This window comes from Panulirus ornatus, chromosome 66, assembly GCF_036320965.1.
Source record: "Panulirus ornatus isolate Po-2019 chromosome 66, ASM3632096v1, whole genome shotgun sequence".
In the NCBI taxonomy this organism is placed as follows: domain Eukaryota; kingdom Metazoa; phylum Arthropoda; class Malacostraca; order Decapoda; family Palinuridae; genus Panulirus; species Panulirus ornatus.
The window spans coordinates 21,413,944-21,435,464 of NC_092289.1; the positions used below are offsets into that span (position 1 = coordinate 21,413,944).

At 44.8% G+C, this 21,521-nt stretch overlaps 1 protein-coding gene and 1 long non-coding RNA gene across 2 annotated transcripts in view; one reads left to right on the forward strand and one right to left on the reverse strand.

Annotated features, from left to right (window-relative positions):
- LOC139746793 (uncharacterized) overlaps nucleotides 1–19,322 on the reverse strand; it is a 42,576-nt gene extending 23,254 nt beyond the window's left edge. The window contains exons 1-2 of the long non-coding RNA XR_011712231.1: nucleotides 18,134–19,322; nucleotides 9,313–9,412 (exon numbers count right to left, since the gene is read on the reverse strand). This is a non-coding gene — a long non-coding RNA (uncharacterized lncRNA). The remainder of the gene's footprint in view (nucleotides 1–9,312; nucleotides 9,413–18,133) is intronic.
- Nucleotides 1–21,521, forward strand: part of LOC139746792 (fibrillin-1-like) — a 172,569-nt gene that overhangs the window by 8,000 nt on the left and 143,048 nt on the right. The window lies entirely within an intron of this gene.

Consider the following 21,521-nt stretch of genomic DNA (forward strand, 5'->3'; position numbering starts at 1 on the left):
AACCTCGGGACTTAAAGCTTCAAAGATCAGTAAGGCTCATCAAGTGCTGTTCCATTTGTCCATAAAACAATTTTTGGAGTGGATGCCACAAAAAAAAAGCACGAAAAAAGATAAGGCACGGGTAGAATGTGTCCACAAAGAACCGTATCACTCAGGACACACACACAAACCTCGGATGATATTGTTAGTCGCACGTATTCACATGCAAAGTACACTCCTGCATACGTTTTTTATTCATATGTTTACCGACACAGAGAGCAAAGGCATCTGAAATGCATAAGCCACAGCCTGCTTAACTGGCCTCTCCTACGCCATGAGCTAAGTAATCTATATCCATCTCATGAGTAATATTCTGATATGTTTTAGTCATTGACTGGTGTCTTCCGCGGCAGGAAACGAGAGTAAACATGATCTCATTTAGGATATCCTTCGACCCTCCTCTCAGTATACATCGGATTTCTTGCACGTAGTATTTACTGCTGGTAATGTAAGCCCATGATGGGCAGTGACCGTTGCCACACGAGAGTTTACACCGCCCAAACCTGCCAAGTTCGCCATTAAAACGTGGTATACCGGAGACTACAAGCCCTGTATAAGATTACTACTTTTAAACTGAAGCTGGAGTAGAATTGCCAACCTAATATGCTTTAGCGTTACAGTAGACGTTGACCAAGGTTATGATAACACCAGTTTCATTCCTCGTCCCTCTGCCGCCACCAGCGTCTGGTGTCAACCCACCACTCCCCGTGATACATCAACCAGCTTCTCGAACCAGAGAACGAACATCTCTCTCAAGGGCAGTAAGGTAAACTGATTATTACGAAGTGTTCCGAGCCTTTTATATAGTGGGATCGATTCACCCCGTGAGCAAAATGGTTGCACGATACTTGAGCACGATCTGCTCGTATATATTAGTAATCTCGAGAGGTTCTGACCCTCATGAGAAACCAATTAGGTTTCGGAACACGTATAAGTACTATCAAGCGCCCGTTGCACAATGCCAGAAATCATGATAACATGCGAGACAAGATGTCACTTACGTGGGGTGATGAATGTACAATACTTCAATGGGTAGTTTCCCCAGATAACGAAAGTATTAAACGGTCCTCTACCGTGGCAAGTTAAAAACATCGAACTCACTTCGAGGTGTGCCAAATACGGGTGGATCCAGGTTCTCTGCCCATGAATCTGATTGTGTCACTTGCAGTACGTAGCTTCAAACCGATACAACCTATGAAACATATCGCTAATACCGAAAAATTCTGCTGAAGTTAGTATCTTGAACGCATAAAAAGGTCACTAATACGACGAAGAATTATCCTATATATGTATAAAATCGTCTCGTTAACTTTACACCCAGACAATACGCCATTACGTTGTATAAAAACCTTTACAATCTGACGCTAGAAATTAATGATACCGCAGCATGATGGAAATGCATTATCGTTGATTTGTTTCGCTGTCAGTACTCGAGCTAACGAGAGAGGGAGAAAAGGTGATAACAGAAGAATCAAGTGTTGAATCCAATTATTAACAGAAGAATCAAGGGTTGAATCTAATTATAATTTCATCTGGCAGAACAGCACGAGACTCGTCCTAAGCTGTATATAGTAATACATTAGAGGAACTAGTAATTACCGTGAAATTGCCTAGTGTACGTGGCTGATAGGGGATGCAAGAGGCCCTAATTACACCCTCGTCGCCAGAACCTGACGGCAGGTCTGGGGATCGAACCCCTGCACGAGGCTGGAAAACAGAAAACCCCTGCTCTTAACGTCCCATAAAATTCAACAAACTGAAATTAAAGCAAACCAACCAATACATTATGAGCGCATAACCTTGTTAAGGATTCTTCAAAATGTCTCATAATTCATCACAAAAGCAAAAAATACAAACTCGTGAGAACTCGTTCGCGCACACTCGCCAACTCCTCCCTACAACTACACACACACACACACACACACACACACACACACACACATATATATATATATATATATATATATATATTCGGTATACTTATTTCTTGCCCTAAGAGTTCCTTCGATCTATATATCTATAATTTTCATGCCAGCATAAACTTGTAAAGATAATTTCATTCTCACCTAATTCTATTCTTCAAAACCAGAAAGGAAAAATTTATGTATTTCTCTGATTAGTCATTCACTTCAGGTACTCTGGCCAGGCATTATTTTTCGTACCCAGGCCCCGCTAATTTGTCGTTTGTTCCCGGGGATACTCCATGCATGGCAGGGGACGACACGGCGTTACTCAATCCGACAAAAAACCTCGTACCGGTTCCGTTCCGCCATTTGGAAAAGCCACGGTTGGGCCATAAAGGCTTTGTTGAAAGATGGCGACGAAGACAACCGCTGAAAATAATAGACATAAAAAAAAAGAGGTGATTTCACTTACGAGACGCCGACGGTACGTCACTTTCAGTCTGTCCAGATACGCAATCTAAAGGGCACGAGCTGGATGGGTAGCATGCCGATGGTAATAGTGTGGAAGATCACTTATCAAAAGAATGCCATGGAAGATCGCTCTTGTCGAAGGAACTCGAAGCCAGTGTTCAAAGTTCACTCAAATTCTCCTGCTACTGGACGACGTTAAGGGTAAGCAAATGGAGTCTAAGATCCCTTTGTCTACTCCTACACCATGCGCGAAAAATTGTATGATTCTTTTTCATTTTCATTCTCATTTCCGTTCTCTTCTGTACTTCATACACCACACGACCTTAGGGCAGCGCACGCAACAGTAGTTGGGAGTCTTTTACCACTTGTTGCAAAGACCTCTGGTACTTCTTTCCCCCCATCTTACTTCGACAAGAGGGCGGGGGGGAAGAAGTGAGACGGATGGGTGTTTAGGGTGAACCTCCGGGCGGCGGCGGTGACGCAGACAGTAAACAAGAGGACAAGGTCGGTCTGGGAGGACCTGGTGACGTCACCGTGTGGACGCAGAACGCCCCCCCCCCCCCCCCCCCCAAGTCACGGTCCAGAGCGCAGGCGCGGCCAGGCCTTCAGTCATCACGACTGTATACACTACCGCCTCGACAACCTAATGTGTCTGTGTGCGAGAGAGAAGCCGGGGGAGGTATAATTATTTGTGCAGAGGGGAGGTGGTTAGCACTCACAGGGCAGCCAACCTTTCTTTACTGTCATGTAGTCCCTTTATTCTTTGGTGCTCCTCTATTCGCTGCTGCACTTTGATTGCCTCACTGGTCATCTTGAATGATATTTGTAGAGTATCTTATCACATTTTCTCTGACTTTTCTTGCTTAATTTCTTGCCATCTTCGGGGGTGACTGGTCCTTCCCTATTTCGGATAACTGTACCATGTCCTCATCAAAGTCATTAGTGTGCTATAATCATAATTACCTCTTGTTCATTATTAAAATCGGCAGGACCGATATATTCTCCCTTTATCGTCCTGTGGCTTTCCTCGCAAGATGGTAGTTATAGTAAGGCCTCATTTCACTGTGATATCTCTTCGAGGTTTTTTATTTTGCTGGACTGAATCTTGTCAACCTTATGTACTCTCTCTCTCTCTCTCTCTCTGAAGCTGTCGCAAGCCTCAATACTCTTGTATTTCTCTCCTAGTTGTGGCATAGTATGCAAACACGGGTGCTACTCGACGCTGCTAAGTGGTTTTTCATTAAATCGAGAGAAGCAGCGCAGCGGCCCCAGGAATGAACTCTGTGGAACAGAATCGATTGTTTTTACCCAGTTTGGAAAGGCACCCCTGACATGCACCATCTGTCTACGCGTCCTTTTATCTCTGTGAAATGCTCAGTGTCTCACAAAAATCCGGAAGATGAGTGACACACGATGACATCCCCGTGAAATTATAATGTCCCTCACGATGTGGCTTCGTTTAGATGTAAGCATGACACTTGCTAACTCTCCCATTTGCTCGGGACTAAATTCATGTAGAAGAGTCGCTGAAAAGCATCTCGAGTTGTCAGTCTAGTTCCTCTACACCCTCTGAGCACGAAGGGCAAGGCACGACCAGAGCCGTGTGCTTCATCCTCCGAGAGTTTATTTACGTCTCGTTTGGTGATTTCAATGCTTTCCTTAATCTCTCCTCCTCCATCCCGTCTAGGTAGTGCTGGAGGGGATGTATCTTCGGCTCCGCACGATAGTCCTCTGTTTCAAGCCTTTCTTGTGAGTCCTTCAGTCTCGTATCTGTTTCGTAACTTATGATTTACAATTTACTGCATGTAAATTTACGGAACAAGGCTGGATAGTCCTTTGCAGTGGCCATAGTTTTTACAAAATTCCTTTGCTATTCCTTCCCCTTTCTGCTTTCTTGTACTTTTCAAACGGTCTTGTAGCGTCTCTGTTATCGCACGAATGTGTGTGTGTGTGTGTGTGTGTGTGTGTGTGTGTGTGTGTGTGTGTGTGTGTGTGACTACCTTTTTAAATGCTTCTAATCTCTGTCGACCTAACGCGTACTTACGATAGAGGTTTCCTCCGTCTTACAATGGGCTTCCAGCTGCCCCTTTTTAGGACTAAAGACTTGTTTTTGGAGACCAGATAAGGAGTCTTTCCCTCACCTTCAGACATGGTTCTCCTCAACACGCCCTGGTCATTCTTCACGCCTGACAACACCAGCCATCCAACGTTCCGAAACCCAATAATACTATTTACTTTTGTATCCTTTTATCATCACAAATTCACCTTTTTGCAGAAGCTGTTTTCTTAGCGTTGCTGATAGCGCCCATGTTTAGCATCATTCTGTGTACCTGTTTTGGTACCCACAGTGCTTGCCTTCAGGCAACTTCACCTTACCGACGTTGGTAACAAATACATGGATTTCTTTCTCTTTTCGTCTTATTTTCTTTGTATCTCTGTAATACCCGGGGCATTTACTCTTTATTTCTTTCGCTTTCCAAGTCATATTGCGTCTGTGTGTGTGTGTGTGTGTGTGTGTGTGTGTGTGTCTTGCAACAACATCCACACCACAGACCCATTCTTAGTGAAGCCTGTGTGCAGCGCCACCATCAAGGGTGAGTCACAGTGGCCGCCATAAGTTGGTTCCCTCTTGTACTGATCCATCACACTTATTGCTGCTCTCTCCTCGGCCTCTTGTCTTCCACCCCTCTCCTCCCCAGCCTCTTGCACTCTGTCCTCTCCCTTCTCTCCCCAGCATCTTGTCCTCACCCTCTTGTCCTCTTCCCTATCTTTCATCCACTTGCCCCGGGAAGCCACACCATATAAGCTGCAGGCCCCCCACATCCCGTGTTCGCACGGCCAGCCTCCACAAGCTATGATATCTTCTCAATATCAATTTTTACCACCACACATCGGCAGAGTCGCCGCAACCCCCTCGAACAATTATGTTTGTGCGCTCTCCGATGCGTTCTCCTCTTAACCTCATACGTACGGCGTTACGAGCCTTGAGCACGACGTTGCAACTCTTGATCACGGACGGCACGACTCTTAGGGTATGATGGTCTGACCCTTTACGGGTCAGGTCAAAGGCAAAGCTATCGTACCTAAGAGTCACATCTTCGTGCTTCAAGAGGATGAAGCCCGCGGTAACCCATTACGTTACAATTCCATCCATACGTTTCCTCGGTCATCTGTGTTTCCATCTTCGCATTTTACGGTATTTCAAACCACGTATAAATGCCAGTGAACTAAACTATTATCAAAATCACATAAAAAAATTCAGTCTCCACGAAACCTTTCGTCACTGCAAAGGCAGTCGGAAGCCATGATTGAAAGACTGTTTTGCAGTCTGTACTTAATACAAAAGCATCTTAACCATTTTCAGTTTTTTTTTTCTCTTTCACTCAGAGTTATTCTCATTGGATTCCAGCCTCCATCATAGGCAGGAGTTCATTATACACTCATAAGCAAGAGTTCATCTTATAATCTTCTACAGGAGTCCATTTTGCAGTCACCTTCAGAAGTCTATCGTGCACTCATTTGCAGGAGTCCTTTTTGGAGTCATCGTCAGAAGTCGAACTCCCACTCATCTGCATGAGACCATCTTGCACTCATGTGCAGGAGTCCATCTTGCACTCATGTGCAGGAGTCCATCTCGCACTCATGTGCAGGAGTCCATCTCGCACTCATCTGCAGGAGTCCATCTTGCACTCATGTGCAGGAGTCCATCTCGCACTCATCTGCAGAAGTCCATCTCGCACTCATGTGCAGGAGTCCATCTCGCACTCATGTGCAGAAGTCCATCTTGCACTCATGTGCAGGAGTCCATCTTGCACTCATCTGCAGGAGTCCATCTTGCACTCATCTGCAGGAGTCCATCTTGCACTCATCTGCAGGAGTCCATCTCGTTTCCCCCCGTAAGTCACATGAGGAGAGGCTACGAGGCTGCTGGCTCCCCCAGAACCCCTCAGGGAGACATCATGATTAACTGTGGTGGGTTCAGCTGGCCGGGTCGTGTTACGCCGCCGCCTCGACTTCCATCGCTCCGCTCGGCCATACACAAGAGCCTTTCCTGCGGCGGGATCACCATGTTCACGCTGCCCCTCACGTGCCGTCGGCTGCAACTCTATTCCGAAGGATGTCCATAGGTTTAATCAGCTCCCCCGCCCGGAGTAATGGTCGCGTGGCGACGGCCGAGTTATAGAGTTACTTTATGAAATTCAAGGCAGCAACTATACATATAATTCAAAGGCTGAATTTCACTGACATATTACTCATTTTTCCCACTGATATAACGTCTCGTTGCTTCATCGCCCGATGTCATCTTACACATATCTGGCAAACATAAGAGGACGTACGGTGGATGTTGAGGCACCTCTCCATACAGTAGATGGGGGTCATATTTTCTCTTTGAAAAAAAAAATTGAAATCTCAAATCTGAATTACTGGGGATATTAGTGACATGTTTCGAAAGTTAACACTATTTACACAACTGGAAATGCGTGTGTGTGTGTTTTCCTTGAAGGTCACGGCACTGCTGCTTCCCCATGAGCTAAAAATCATGTCACAGGAAGAGTTTTGTTCGTCTCATAAGCTCAAATGACGGCAGAGTTAATTGTGTGTTCAGCTCCCAACGACCCTGTTCCCAGTGCGAAAAGGAAATAGTCTCCCATGAGGAGTCTCACACCCCGCAAATTCCTAAAGGCGAAATTAATCTTAAAAAACGTAAAATCGATTACGGTAACTTCTTTAAAAATATTGAAGATTGTTCTTTCCATACAGGATTACTTTCTCAATAGATCAAGAGCAATCTTCACAGAAAACGTAACAAAAAAGCTTTAACCTACAATTTGCCTACATTTCTACTTTCCTAATTTCATTAAAAATACAGCAGTTTTCCCTGGGGGAGCTCACTGTAAGCCCACACCCCTGAGGAGCTCACTGACGCCCATGCCCCTTGAGAGCTCACTGTAAGCCCCACGCCCATAGGGGAGCTCAATGTAAGCCCACGCCCCTGGAGAGCTCACTATAAGCCCACACTCCTGGAGAAGCTCACTATAAAGCCACGCCCCTGGGGGAGCTCACTACACGCCCATGCTCCTGGGGAGTTCACTATAAGCCCACGCCCCTTGGGGGAAGCTCACTACAAGCCCACGCCCCTGGGGTAGCTCACTTCACGTGGAAACTCATGATATGACGTGGCGCCACGGCTGCTGTGAGGCAGCTCTGTCTGGCGCTGTTGATACACGTGTTACTCCGCTTGGCCCTCCTCGCGTCTTCTCTCATTTCCCCTCCCTCTCCCCTCTCCACTCTCTCTCTCCTCTCCCACTCGCCAGGAGGGATCAAGTGGAGGCGTGGTGCAAGGTGGACCACTTCCCCCGACAATGAAGGAACAATGGAGGCCAACCATCGTGGCTCTCACATGCCCACAAACTGATGACTGTCTGAACTACAGTGGCGACGCCAGCGACACAAGATCCTTGGGGTCCGCCGGCCTCGCCAGGGGCATGAGAGAGGAGGAATACAAGGATGATTGGTTGTGGAACTCCTCGCAATGAGGGTGGTGGAGGGAGCCTCGGGTTTTTTTTTTTTCATAACTTCCAATACTGTTCAGCTGTCTTCACGATATGGGAATCCATATTTCACGGTCTTGATCTCTCTCTCTGTTGTAAAGCTGTTACTCGTCCAGCGAAGACCAACAAGTCTCCCTTCAGACATGGACTTCCCGATACATTTTCGTTCTTTTCTTTTAACGTTTTATGAAGGTCTTTCAACAGCAGGACTGAAGGAGATGACGAAGAAGGATTTCCCGAATGAGCCGGGTGTGGCTGGGAAAACTTCAAAACAACTGAACCATCGAAAACCCGGGGATGGATCGCTAGCGTCCGCATGTAAACACTCCTCCAACGTTGCATTATGAGTGTCACCTCCATCATGGGGCAAAATACTATACACGCTGGCATGTCAACTTCCTCCTGCTCCACATACCATCACAGCGGCACACCGAGTCTCTTCACCTCCTCTGACTCAGCCACCGAGACATCATCCACATACAATAACTACCACATTTCCACTCTGCTCCACCGTGGTTCTCCAGTGTTACCCCCTGCACTCCTCCTCCATCTGACTCCTATCTCACACATAATGCCCCATCCATAAAAAAAAATAAATTATTACATGAATAAACAGCCATGGTGACTTCACACATCCCCCAGGCACTCCCACATCATTTATAACCACTCACACACCCCCCACTTACCCTCACGTAAGAACTGCTTCCATTATACTCTTCACAGCTCTCATAAGCCTTCCGTGAATACAAGAGCCACAGCTTCCCACAAGGATTTACTCACCGACTTTTATCATAAGCCTTTCCTAAACTCATAAACGCTGTAGATAATGATACTGAGTACAAATTCCTCTTGCCATTCCTGGAGAACTATCTTAATGTTTACCAGCTAGTCGGTTCGCACGCCAATATCATTTTCTTATACTTGATCGCCGTTTCCCGCGTTAGCGAGGCAGCGATGGTACCAACACCAATATCATTATCATTATTTGCCAATAAAAAACTATGCATTCATTTCGTTGTCCACCGTCTGGCTGAACCGGTGGCACTCCATCAGGCCTTCTCTGTGCGTTAAATACCAGTGGATATGTGGATTGCCAGTTGATGTTTGTCTCACGTGTTCAATGTTTGCAGAAGACATTCCGACCAATGGCACTCCCCCTGGGGAATAAACCCCTTAAGCACGACGCTATGACCTTTGGGTATATTGACGTGAACTTTGACCACGTCATCATACCTCTGGGTTCGTACCTTCGTGCTCATGGTTCATACCGCCGTGCACAAGGGTCGCACCGTCGTACACAGGGGTCTTACCGTCATGCACAAAAGGATATAATCAATGTGTCTCACCTCAACTTTTTGTCGCCGAAGTCGTCACAACTATGGTCCCATTGCCACATCTCCCTCGTCACCGTCCCCACCACAGTCGTGCCTGTTGCCACAGTGCCTCCTGTAAGAAGATACAAATTGATTACACACAAGCAGCAGCGGGTGTGGCCTGAGAGGGGTGAAGATGACCCTGATACTTATCATCCAGCCCACACACTTGCCACAAGCCCGCCCACACCTGCTATATGCCGCCCATATCTGCCACTCAGATCAAGCCATGAATTATACACGCCCAATTCGGACACCTGCCATTTGTTTTCCTTCCCTGCCAAGGACATCTACCAACCGTTGCTCCACGTGCCATCTGCATCTGCCACCACCTCCCACTCAACACCTGCAGCCTAACACACATATATCAACGACACACTCTCGCCTGGGCTTCCTACCCGCTTGCATCTACCAAACCTCTCCTGCTGTCTAGACCTATACACCTGTTACCAATACCTACTACTACCCTACACTTGCCAACTTCCAACCACACCACCCAACTACACCTGGCCCCAACACTCACACACACCTGCCAGTTCTCGTTCGCAGTTGCCACCTGTTGTCCACACCCGTTCATAGTTACCACCAACACCTGCCATACATGGTTCTTAGACATCACCTCCTCACAACAGACTAAATGTAAACATGTAATAATATGAGAAAATTACTCGGTCAAACTAAAAAATTACACAATCTATAACTTTTAAGGGGGGTGAGGCGCAGATGTCAATGTTCCCATTCAGCTATATCAAACGATGAAACGAGATTCAATTAAAATATTCGTTAATCTCCCCGATTAATCATTTTTTTTTCCCGGCCGCGTAACACCAAGTACGTATACACGAGGCCCTATTAACTCCGGAATTCCATTACGTCTGAGCTGGTGGGGTGTGTGTAGCGGGTACAGTACAACAACATGTGCCTCAGTGAACTGCTCCACTTTCGCCAACACCCCGGCCTGGTACACAGACCAGACCCGCGCGCCCATATCAGTCTTGATTCATGAACATTATAATGGGTTGGCCCATTTCTCCCGTCAAGCGGCCTACTCCCTCTATATATGGCTCTCGAAGAGGCCCTCACTGCTTTCACAAGAGCAACCTCCCTTCCGAAGCGAACAGAAACGGACTCTTTCTCCCGTGAGGGGGAAACAATATTGAATCAATTGGTCAAAATTCCTCCAACCGCTCTCCCTCCAAGTTGGGAACATGATACGCTTACAGACGACGATGCATTCTGGCGAGTTTTATAAATAGAAATGACTGTAATGTCTGTAATGGATCTGTAACCTGACGGGGGCTCACGAACCAGCAGCCCAAGTAAATAAAGAGCTAGACAAGTTGAGTCTTCGACCTAACCTTGGAAACTGATATGAACTCCATGAAAGTGAGCAAACATGACTGACTCAAGCGAAATGATACGCAAGTAAGGCACAGGTCAGGTCGAAGGCCTGACCATCTTCATGCGCGAGAGGTTCCACCGTCATGCTCAAGGATCGTAGTTCATACTCGAAGACCGAACCCTCTTGCTCAAAGGTCGCACCGTCGTACTCATGAATCGTGCCGTAGTTCTCAAGGGTCGTGCCGTCGTACTCGAGGACCTTGCCGTCGTACTCGAGATTCAATGTAATACATCAGGATTCTGCTCTGCATCAGCATTACAATATCCCTTTTATGAAGTGGTATTCTTGGCAATCACAATGTTGAGTATACGTGAACGTACTCCTTTCCACTATATATATATATATATATATATATATATATATATATATATATATATATATATATATATATATATCGCATATATATATATCGCCCCATGATATCTTCCTAAGAGGGTGGCTAGTGTTAACCCCGGGAACTTTTGGGTTATCGTTCCTCCTAGGCAGCTTGGTCGTTCCTGAAACAATGGGTCCTGGGTTCGCTCGCCCGGCGAGGAGAAAACCCTACGAAAGTTTCCACATCCCAGGTCACTTAAGTCGTCAGCCAGCTTAATATGTACCAGATGTCTTCTTTCTTCTCTTAGCATTCACAAGGCATTTAGAGGTCTGCTCCCCCGGCAGTCAACTGTTACCACATGGTCTGCTCTTCTACAGTCTGTGGGCAGTAGGTGTCTGCTACCCGACAATCAACTGGTACCAGATGTCAGTTCCTGTACAGTCAGTGGCCACTGGAGGTCTGCTGCTCCCCGGCTGATAACAGTTACCATGTGTATGGTCTTCTGTAGTCAGTAGGTACTGTCTACTTTCATACAATCGACAGTTACCACTTGCATGCTATCATACAGTCAGCCGGTACTGTTTACCACAGTCAAATTACCAGGCGTCTGTTGCTCTGCAGTCAACATGCACAACACGTCCATTCCTGTGGTCATTTGGTACTACAAGTCTGCTCCCTTGCCTACTCCCTGGTACGGTGGATCTGCCCCTGGGGATTCAAGAGCAGCTCTTGTGTCGGTGGAATATCTCCTGGGAAGTAGAGGAGCCTCTGGGGAGGAAAAGCATCTCTTGTCGCTATGGAATACCCCTTGTGGAGGTGGAATGATCCCTGTGGTGGTACACTGACCTCTTGGATGGTGGAGTAGCCCCTTGTGGTGGTTGGTGAGTACCACAATGAGTCTTTGTGAGGGTCGGGAGGAGGCTTGGCTGGCTGGGTGGCAGGCGAGGGAGTGGGTGGCATCGCTCACGGCGGCGGCACACCAGCTTTGTGTCAAGGGAGGACCTGTGAGCGGTCCTTCCTGATGATCGCCTCGGCCACCCGACTCCTTGCGGCATCCCTCGCCACACACGCCTCATAAATAGTGCTAAAGAAGCATACTTGAAGCACTGTGTTACTAAACTGTGACACTGCTACAGTTTGTCGCAACGTAACGACATCACGACTCTTTAAGAGTGACGGACTGGCCTTTGACCTGACCCTTGAAAGTGATGCATGACCTGGATGGGTTGTGATATGGCAGGAAAATTTATGACCTGCTGTTTGATGTGACATGGGAGACTGTCGTGTGATGCAGCAAAAGCAGTGTGACCTAGGAGGCAAGAGTAGCGTGACCTGGGAAGGAAGCGTGAGGCGGCACTGATGGTCCCACTGACAGACGGTGTGTAGGGGACGGGCCTGGCCGTATTTTTAGGGCCCTGACTCACACTGTTTTTGTTCCCACAGTGATGAAGGCAGTACGACCCTTGAACACGACTGAACGACCCTTGGGCACGACCTTAGGGACAGACGACCAGGCCATCATGCCCAAGGATCATGCAGGTCGTGCCGAGGTCGTACCGTTGTCTTCAAAGGGAGCACCGTCATAATACGTTAAAAGACGAAATGATCCCTTTCCCCACCGAGTCTTTGTGCTCTCAGGCAAGTGGCTGGGAAAGTTGGGTTCCAAGCACTGGGTTAATTACTTGCTCACCCTGAAGTACCCTAATACTGCTCATAATCTTAAGATTCGGTGTTTTTTCAGACCATAATCTTCATTATGGTTTGATTACATTAATTAATATATATATATATATATATATATATATATATATATATATATATAAAACAGTGAAACGTTTTGGTACCTTGATGTGAAGACAACCTAAGCACTGTTCTCTTATACATCAGAGTACTAAGCAATGATAATTAAGAAAAGGTCTTGACGTCAGCTCTAATTAACTGTACATTTTCTCACTGTAACAACAGAGAAATTGTAGCTTACGCAGAGATAATTTTTATAATCGAGGAAGTACATTATTACATTGTATGAGCCCGCGAGGTTTTTATAAAAGCGGTCGTGATGGTGCCATTTGTCGGGTTTTGTTTTTGTTGCGGACTCCGTCAGCTGAGGGTGGCGGCGATGGCTGCCTTATCTCCTCTTCTAAACTTCTCTCTCTTAGTTTTGATGGACCCTCTTGTCTGTTAATCACGGGTCCTGGAGCAACACTTCCAGTCACTGTCACGACTTATCTATATATATATACACATGATGAAACGTGGAACGCTTGGTTCGGAGTGCATCGCCTAGGTTGGGTACAGTTACCGGTGAAGCCTAGTCTACTTGGACGTAATTTACTAGTGAAGCCTAGTACAGAAGAAAACAAAATTTACACCTACCATCACCAGATTAACTAACAGTCCACACACATCGCCTATATAGATAACATGTGCTTAATGAAAAAATACTGTTTGAGGAATGCAAGAACACAGGTGCATTGATATCTAAAGATGAAAGGTAATGGAAGACTACGCGTTTCTTTTTTCACTTTGAATCTAATTTCGTAACACAAAAGGAAGAGCATCAAGAACTCAATTTTGCTTTATTTGTAAACAATGGATCTGGGGACGTTAGGTCATTACAGAAGGCAACTACCTATTCGACCACTATATAAGTTTATAGAATGTTTTGTTAGCAACTAGATGCCAGAAACTGACGACTCCAACGTCTCACATGAATGTGACTAAGCCATTTAATTATTCGTTATATCAACAGCAAAATTACTCATTTAAGTGAGTTTCAATTTTCATGAAATATGATGTTAACGGGCATAAGTCCTATTGTCAGGAAATAATTGGGCATAATAGGATCGAACTACAAACGTTGGTAGCCACGGATTTACTCCATTTCTAATGGCCCTTAAGTTAACCTCAGAAAATTTTAGACACGAAGTAAAAGTAAGCTTTCAATCCTGCATCATGGACCTTCAGAAATCTAAAGGTCCGTTGAAAGTTTCTAACAGGATTTTTGGTCAAAATTCTGTGAAACGGGAAGTCATAAATGGATTCATTTCCTGGTACTGAATTCATTCTTAACTGTTTGTCAGGACTATTCAGTGCGCTGCCAGTGTTACATAAGGTTCCCACATAGTGGGAACACTTCATTATTGGAGGTCCTTTCACAGTGGGTCCCACTACGGAACGTACCCCTAAACACGGTCTTTTATCATGAAGTTCCCTTACATGGGGCCTCCTTCACAACACTTCCCATCCATCAGGCTCCCCTACACCAGTAAAGTAGCAATTACGCTACGTCTACTGCCACGACAGATAACGGACAAATGGCACCCATCCGTCACAGAGGCAGCGGAGTAACCTTGAAATGTTAAAAGTACAAAACCAAGCACCCATCGCAGCACTAATTCATCGTACACAACCTCTTCCCCAAGGCGTTATCCTCTCATCGCTTTAGTGAAGGCTGAAAGTCTAAATCCTAATGGCGTCGGGCCACTTAAGGGAGTGATAATATCCCAGCCCAGCCGAAGCATGTAACACAGCTGCCTCGTCATCATGGATGGAAGTTTAGTCAGAGTTAGCAGGAACAAAATAATATATACATACATATATACACAACGGCGAAAGACGGTATACATGCGCTGATATGCACATGAGACATATGCAGAGAAACAACTACATATACTTGTCTAAGCTAGTTAAACACATCTTCACTGACAACATAACTATATGTCTCTACATCTAAGCACACATATGGTTCGGTACATCCCGTGTTTATAGTTAACAAACATGAGAATAACCGAGTTAACAAATATGAGAACAACCAACCGTATTTTATTATTAAAGTGACATGGTAATGACGCCGAAATACAAATCTACTACTAACAACAACTACAGTTCCAAGAGATTGTTTACGAGGGTCCTAGCAAGGAGACAACCGCGCCGAAAACTGAAATGCACTCATGGAGGCGCTGGTCATGGACCAAAGGGGGGGCTGGCTCACCATGTATAGCGTGACCAAGGTCTTGCCTCAGGACGGATCCGGTCACCAAGTTTGGTGATCTTACGTTTATCTGTTCCTGGGACATGCATATGCCTCCTCCACACGCAAACATCAAGCACAGCCAAGCCAGAGGCCGCCAAAATGAACCTGTAACTAAGTTTGGGTTTCCTGGAAGGGCACATGCAAAATAAGGCACCAAACGCCAGCCTACCTGACCCAGGCCATTCGGGGCGGGAATACAGGCTACATTACCTTATACGAAATGACTACAACAACAACAACAGAAAGGAAACGACAACCACTTAAACAGCACACAGAGTAGAGCATCACGACTCGCGTGTTGTAGCCACAACCACAAAGGCACGACTATCACCATGGCAGCCACGATATAACCAGCAACATAAGGGGACAACCGCGACATTTGAGACAATGCTACACAAGTAACGACGTTATAAGACAGCATACAAACAGCAAGGGCGGACGACCCTAGTAAGGTTGTGCTAGGCCACACACCAAAAGCCATAGGAGCAAGTAAAGAAAATACTCGACATCTTAAGAAAAGTAACAGGAGTTGGGTACATCACACAATATACAAAGAACACACGAAAATGGTCACGTTAGGAGATACCTTTCACGGATCCGATCCCCGATCTGTGAAAGGTATATGCCGACTTGACCTCGGGTTGACAGGCCAGGTCAAGTGGGACTCCCCCATCCACAGGGTTACTTCAGATCACTTCACCATGAACTCTGTTTATGTTGTCTGATGTACCCAACTCCTGTTACCTTGTCTGAAAATGTAATATACGAAATATCTCGTAAAATTTCTTTTTTGCTCCTGTAGTATTTTGTGGACATGTTATGCACACACACACACACACACACACACACACACACACACACACACACATATACTACTACAACTACAAATATTATCTACTAAGTACAGAATCGTTACATTTACGAAGACAGAAAGATCACCGAATGACAAGTAGAAGGCAAATGCAATAAAAAAAAAGAACAATCAGCATGAAAGAACAGTGCTTACAACGGTATCAACAAGAAAACATCACAGCTTACACCGGTAACAACATGAGAGCAACAGAACAGACAAGGGACCCTTTGAGTTACCCTTCTCACCTAAACATACCACAGAGGAGCTAAAGCAGACGCTCCTCCTTAGCGACCTCATAACATAAACACTCACCATTCGCAGCTCGTTAAGCTGAGGAAAAAATCAAAACAATCCGTTTCTCATCCGCGACTTGAGTTTCTTTGCTTCTGCTTCAAAGTCTTGATGTCCTCCGGGCTTGTTCCTGGTCTGGATTCTATTTAAGGCCCATGTTTCTCAGTATTTGTTCATGTATTCTTCGTTTTTTCATACGCTTATTATACCTCTCCTTTCTATCTTCCTCTTTGGCTGTTTGTGTAAGCTGTTTTACTTCCTTTTCTTCATTTTTCAATCTGCTTTCAAATATCTTACCTAACACCTACATTTCCTATCAATGATATTACAGATATCCAAACAGGTCCATAAAGCAGAACGGGGTAAAAATGCAACTTGTTTTTTTCTTTATCTTACACATTCGCCCTTAAAATTTCATATATATATATATATATATATATATATATATATATATATATATATATATATATATATAGCAACAAGCAAAAAATATCGCTATCATGGCTATATCAAAACAAATGGAATATGCAGCTCCTGCATGACACCCAGGGAACTGCATATTTTAAACTTACATGCATATGTATATTTTTTACAGTATGCACACATGTGTGTGTGTGTGTGTGTGTGTGTGTGTGTGTGTGTGTGTGTGTGTTTCTGTGTGTGAGGTCATTACTTATATACATACATTATGTTTATCATGGGATATGTAGTTATGCCACCTTGAGTGGTAAAAGGCAGCATAATACTTTTTTTTTTTTCTAGGAGAAAAATAGACAAAATAACATTTGAGAATAATGTTGGCACATAAACAAAAAGGTTATCCACACAACTCCTTACAGACACTGTAACTTGGCTCACTATACTTTGGACACAGTAAAAAGACTGTAACAGTGATTTCAATCAAACTGCAACAGCTTACTGCAAACAAGTTAATAGGCTAGGCAGCTGCCAAAGTACGAAAAGACTTCAACCACCTACTGAGGGAAAAAAAATATTGAAAATCAAACTGATAGCAGAAACCTTGAATCCTGATTCTCCTCTTTCCACGCTTGTCCACCTTGCCTAACTGCAGCCCTACATTCTATGCTGGCAGAAAGAACCGTATCCCACAACATCCTTTTTCACAGTAACAAGTCTTTCATTAGCTTTGCAAAGTGAAAACAGTAAACAATTTATTGTCTAAAGCAGGGTTGGAACAGGTCATTTTGACCCATGTCCAGCAGTAGCAACATTCCTAAAGGAACAAGGAACCACAAATTAGCATAAATTATATTGAAATCGCCCATTATTTTTTTTTTTTTAAGACTGACATCTTCAATGATCTTTGAGCATAAAGCTTGTATATTTCCCTTTGATTCAATATGAGTTATGTGACCAAACGAAGATATAAGAAAAAAAAACTAGTTTTATACACTAAATTTGTCTTAAAAGTAAGTCTGAGCTGCAGGAATCACTACTTTCAAATTGGGGGTTCTTCATTTCACTCACATAGAAAAGGGGACTAAGGCACCCAAAATGATTCATATAGTCGCAGATGCCTTGTATAAAAAACAATAATAAGTCATTTACAATAACTAACCTGCCCATCTGCTTCTACCCTAAGGGACAAGAGTTACAGATCAACAAACCTGGCAGAAAACCATGGATGCTTGATTACACCGGAAGAAAGTAGGACTAACGGTTAAATATGTCATAATAAGAAACTTGTTCCTGAAAAACTGTCTCATCGGTGTAACAGCATATGGAATATGAACAATGTAAACACACAATGCCACAGTTGTATGACTGAAACCGAGCATCCAATACCTGTTAATGTTAAAAGGTACATTGATCTATTTAACCAACCCTACTGTTCTGCAACTTAAAAAACACATATGTGATATATAGCTTACATACCAGTTCGTAGAATCATCCTCAGGAATATGTTCGTTTGCCAATAACAAAATTTTGATCGAGTACAACACCAACAACACAAAACATGTCGTCCTGCCTTCTCAACAATTGAGCAGTACTAGTCTACATCCGTTAAAGTTATAACAAAATTTATAATATAAGCTTAAGTTCATCTTTTATATTCTATAGATTTTAAACATATAGTAATTTTATTTTTTCTCGCCTCAACAGATTAATTTTAATAAAATTGATAGCTTTTTATTTGACTTGTTTACAACTAGTGACCATATATCATGTGCACAAAAATACCTTCTTTCCAAATCTCAGTGTTAAAGGTTAGATATACATTGTTCTTTATTTTATTTACTTGAAGACAAGTTGTTATTTCTTTAGTCATAATAGGAAGATATTATTGAATATCATTCTTTGAAATAAGATGTCTTTGAGCATTTAATTAATTTCTGTAACGTGTATTCCAGTACAATTTTTGTTAGTGCGATATTTCATCACTTTTTGGAATGTGATCTTCCTCTTATAAGACATTGAGTATGAACTGATGACACGAGAATCTATTTCTTGTTTTAGGGTTACTGCCGAGTACATGATGTTAGTTGACAACATGAATCTTTTATTAGTTTATGGAAAACATTGTCTAGGCGTCAGTGTTCTGTTGCTGTGTGAATTTCTATGCACATATCCTCTCACAACACTCGTCGCAGATGAATTTAGCCCACAGCAAACGGTGAAGCGCGCAACATTCGTAATTCACTTATTCCACAGCAGACTCCTCCTATAGATGCTGTTTAATACCTGGCTTTCAATGCAACCAATACGTTACTCTTGCATCCGTTAGCGGCTCGTGGTTGATCAGTAAAGTGCAACCTAGTTAGAATAGGAAACATTGGTCGTTTTTGAGTAATTTTTCATACATTATACTACTGCTTGAGAGATTAGAAAACGGTAGATAACTATAAGAGTACGATGCTGTAGCAATACTTAACTAAGAGTTGCCCAGCGGTGAATGATGGTGCGGTATATGGAAAGGTAGGGAGGTGTGTGGCGATCAAAGAGGGGTATGGGACAACGTAGGGGAGGAAGGAAGAGGTGTAGGGAGGGTTGCGAGGGGTGTGGGGGTAGGGTAGTGTTTGAGAGGGAAAGATTCGGGTGTGTAGGTCAGAGAGGGTATGGGGCGGTGTAGGAAGGAGAGATGCAGGGGTACCCAGCAAGGGGTGTGGATGTAGGGAGTGTGGAAGGTAGGAAGGGTATGGGGTTAGGAGGGCAGGAATGGGCGTGGAGTGCAGGGAGGGACATGGGATGGTGTGGGAGGGTAGCTAAGGATGTAGGGGCAGGGAGAAGTGTGGAAAGGGAATTTAGGGGTGTGGGGAAGGCAGGGACGGGTATGGGAGGACAGAGAGTAGTGTGGAGTGAACAAGGAGGGGAGTGGAACGGTAGGCGAGAAATGGAAGGAGTGTGAGTTGGTACAGGAAGGGGTGTGGGGTGGTGTGGGGAGGGCTGTAGAGTGTTAGGGGTGTAGGGCGTTATGGGTGCTGAGAGAGACGTGGACAGGGCTTAGAGGGGTGTGGGATGGTATGGGAGGGCTGGGAAGGGCGTGGGGAGGGCTGAAGTGGTGTACCCGCAGACCGCCTCGACCCATTAAGTTGCCAGACGGACCATAAGAAGGGCTCCAAGTGGCTGTTGACCCCAGCCTTGGTGGTGGTGGTTAGTGAGGCGAGGGAGGCGGGGTGGTGGTGGTTAGTGAGGCGAGGGAGGCGGGATGGTGGTGGTTAGTGAGGCGGGGGAGGTAGAGTGTTTGGTGGTTAGTGAGGCAGGGTTGGCCGGAGGGAGCGGTGGTGGGGAAGAGCAGTGGTCCGGGCAGCAGGAGGGTTGGAAGGCACACGGGAAGGGAAAGGACAAGCAACAAAGATGGATGCTGGAAGAGAGACGGACATGCGAATGAGGACAAGGGAAGTAGATGCTGGAGAGTGAGGGGGAAGAATGTGATGGTGAGTTATGGATAGGTGTGGGAGGAAGAGGGAGAGTGGGAGAGCCAATGAAAAAAAAGAATGAGAACGATCCCTGATGCCATGTTCCCCGACTCTCACGCGCCCACCACGTTTTCTTGATCCTTGCCCCAAATGTTTAGTGCATGGAACGAAACATTTGTCACGCCTGATTAAACGATGAAACGTTGGATGACTCAAGGAGACAGAATCTCGACAAAATCCACCGTTCATTTCAAGTAAAGATAAAGTCCACGCTTAATGTATGTGTATATTTACATCGTACCACACATCATACGTATAGACGAGGCACACACACACACACACACACACACACACACACACACACTAGAGCAAGAAAACAGAACCTTTGTAATAAAGACTAGATGGGGAAGCGTCATCGAGCATTACGAGTACCATAATTGTTGACAACGTTGCTGAAGGGGTGTACAGAGAGGAGAGACAGGGATGAATGAGGATGTTGAGAACTGGCCCATCTGGTGTGAGGGTCTATCAAATGCCATTAAGTAATGGTGGACAGTGGACTGCGCACAGTACATTTTAGGGAGAGGAGCGATGGACAAAGTCTGACTAACTCCCCTGATAACATTTAATCCTTTAAGAGGGCCAGATGAGCCAGAGCAAATTTTTGATTGAGTATAATGAGGGAACAATTAATATGATGTAGGAAGCGACGCAGGCTAAACATGGTGGTGGAAAAGTTCTCATATTTGAGGCGAACGTAGACTAGACCAACTTGGCACATGGGAAACGCGTGCAAATTTAAGGACTTTATGCACTCGCATATCACTGAGGGTGTTTAGGAACAGATGCACCAACATGCCATTAAGGGTGAGTCCGAGACTCTGCTTATCCCAGCCTTCCAGTTGGTGTTATCTTTAGAACTCCAACTGAGAAGAACGTTATGTCGTACTCGAAGCGGAATATGTAATGCTAGAAGTGGTTAAGTGAAGGACCAGACCCAGAACATCAGGAGAAAGTCCAGAGAGGGGAACTGAAAGAAAAAATGAACAACTCCTTTTAAGGTGACACAGACTAGGAGGCTGAGTTGCAAAGCTTGAGGATTGGAAAGTGTTAAGAGAGACACTGTGAAATCCTCGGGAGTAGGGAGATGGGTAAGACGGGTAAAGAATGGAGGAAGGGGGACTGGAAAAAGAATAAGGAATAGTTGAATATTTGTCAACAAACAAAGGAATTGAAATACATAGGAAGGAAGTCCTCAGTGTCTTCATAGCGGAGGAAAGGAGAATATGAACATATGAACATATAAACAAACCAGAGGACTTTACGGGAAACTTGGAAATAGAGCTGCAGGGAAGATGAGAGGAAATACGTCTTCAGCATGGAATTAGTGAACTGGCATAACAATC